This window comes from Miscanthus floridulus, chromosome 13 (genome assembly GCF_019320115.1).
Source record: "Miscanthus floridulus cultivar M001 chromosome 13, ASM1932011v1, whole genome shotgun sequence".
NCBI lineage: Eukaryota > Viridiplantae > Streptophyta > Magnoliopsida > Poales > Poaceae > Miscanthus > Miscanthus floridulus.
Window position 1 is genome coordinate 11,188,454 of NC_089592.1, and position 2,909 is coordinate 11,191,362.

A 2,909-nucleotide genomic window follows, 5' to 3' on the forward strand; every position below is an offset into this window, starting at 1 on the left:
TCAGGTTGCTATGGAAATCACGCCGCTTCAAGAACACTAGTTGACAAAGCATTCCGCACTAGATTCTACTAGCCAACCGCTTTGAAAGACGTAGAAAAACTTATCAGAAGATGCAAAGGTTGTCAAATGTTTGCAAGATAAGCTCATGTGCCAGCTCATAATCTCATCTACATCCCACCCACTTGGCCTTTCTCCTGTTGGGGGCTGGATCAAGTAGGACCTCTCAAGAAAGCAAAAGGCGATTTCGAGTACATCTTCGTAGCAATTGACAAGTTCACCAAGTGGATTGAATATAAACCACTCGCAAAATACAGCGCAGCCAAAGCAGTCGAGTTCATCCAAGACATTATGCACTGCTTCGGCATGCCCAATCGAATTATCACAGATTTGGGTTCTCCCTTCACAGCCACAGAATTCCAAAGCTAGGCATAGGACTACGGCTTCAGAATAGATTACACATCAGTCGCACATCCAGAGGCCAATGGATAGGTAGAAAGGGCTAATGGACTCATACTAGCCGGATTAAAACCAAGATTGTATGAAGAACTAGTAGACTATGGGTCAAAATGGATTGAAGAATTACCCAAGGTTGTATGGGGGCTACGGACTCAAATAAGTAGAGCCACCGGATACTCACCTTTCTTCCTAGTTTATGGATCAGAAGCCATACTACCTGCCGACTTGATCTGGACGTCACTAAGGATAGAACAATATGACGAAGGAGAAGCAGAACACACCCAAAGATTAGAGCTCGACAGTATAGAAGAAGTCAGAGTAAACGCTACCCTTCAATCAGCAAGATACCTCCAAGGATTAAGATGCCACTACAACAAGAATACCCAGCCTCGATCATTACAAGTCAGAGACCTAGTACTAAGAAGAATACAAAAAACTAACGGACGCCATAAACTACTTAGTCCATGGAAAGGTCCTTTTATCGTCACAAAAGTCACTGAACTAGGCACATACAAGTTGATAACTGAAGATGGAAAAGAAGTCAACAATACATGGCACATCAGCCAGCTAAGAAGATTATATGCATGAAAACAACTCAAGGAAGAATATATATACAAGCCACAAGAGATCAATGTTCATGATTAATAAAGATGGTGCTCCTCGACAACACATGTACTATTATGACTTATCAATGTTCTTGATCAATAAAGATGGTTCTTTCTCGACAACATATGTCTTATTATAACTTTCCCCGAGTTGTTTCCAATGAGCATATCGGCCGAGAGCAAAAGAGCTAAAAAGATGGTTGAGCCCGCCGATGAGGGTAGCTAATAAGCTAACACCCGAACCAAAAAGAAAAATGGCTGAAAATACGCCTGAGCATACTGGCCGAGAGCAAAAGAGCTGAAAAGATGCTTGAGCCCGCCGATGAGGGTAGCTAATAAGCTAACACCCGAACCAAAAAGCAAAATGGCTGAAAATACGCCTGAGCATACCGGCTGAGAGCAAAAGAGCTAAAAAGATGCTTGAGCCCGCCGATGAGGGTAGCTAATAAGCTAACACCCGAACCAAAAAGCAAAATGGCTGAAAATACGCCTGAGCATACCGGTCGAGAGCAAAATAGCTGAAAAGATGCTTAAGCCCGCCGATGAGGATAGCTAATAAGCTAACACCCGAACCAAAAAACCAAAACAACTGAAATTAAGCCTGAGCAAGACCCTCCAGCTCCTTGTTCCAAATAGCAAGATGCTCAGGGGCCACACTCATAAGATCCCAAGAAGCGCTACATGGTTTCGCTCAGAAAAGCACTCAGATAATGTTTGTACCTACTCGGCAGAACCTGAAGGAACAAGACGAGGCTTCTAGAACTCAACCATGAAGTGCTCGGGGGCTGATTGTCGATCCTAGGATGCTTTTGCAACCAGGGAAAGGACCAAATGATGACCACATCCTGAGTTAAGCCGAAAAGAAGAAGCTGAAGATACTTGAGATCGCTGGTCCTAAGTCTTTTCAGCACAAACAAGAACACAAAGATCTATACCGAGTTATTTACACGATACAAACGAAAGCCAGAAAAGCACTCGACAGATCAAGAAAGTTTGTCAAGACAATGATCTACCTAAACCAGATTGTTTACAAGACGAAGAAATACAGGCAAAGTTGCTTACAAGTCATAGACGAAAGCCAGACAAGCACTCATCAAATCAAGAAAGTCTGTCAAAACAATGATCTACATATACCGAGCTGTTTACACGGCACAAACGAAAGCCATAAAAGCACTCGACAGATCAAGAAGACATCAACAAAAAATAAAGAATCTTTATTCAATCTTCATTCAAAAAGAAGTTTAGTGTTCTATTACAGAAGCTGGGGCACAAAGGTCAATTAAATCAAGCATTGTCATCAGGAGAAGAGATATCAATGTTAAGATTATCAACAATCCTCCTGGCTAAATCTTCGACCTTAGGCTCCATCTTCTCAACAGCATCTAGATATTCTTGACTCTCGGCTTCATCAGCAACCTTGGACAAAGGAAACTCCAGAGAAAGAACCTGGACCTGGGCAAGAACATTTCTGGTACACAGTTGGGCGCACCTCTTCATGAACTCTTGGAAACGGGTCAACACTTGGGGAATAAACTGAGCCCAAGATTGACCATCATCCGCTGAAGTCCAGAAAAGACCGGCTACTGATCGAAAGGATTTCCACAAGGCATTCTAGTTCTCAGTAGCCGTCGCCAACTTGCCAGTCAAGGATTCGATAGTTTTTTGGGCCTACACAAGATCCCTGTCAGCCCCACGCCTAATCAACTTAGCAAGCACGAGTTCTTCTTTGGCTCGAGTAATTACCTCCTCAGCCTTATTGTGGTTAGTACGAACAAGTGTCTTCATCTCCTCGATACCCTCCGAGAGCTTCTGCTTTTCAACTCGAAGAGCTAGGCTAGGCAACAAAAA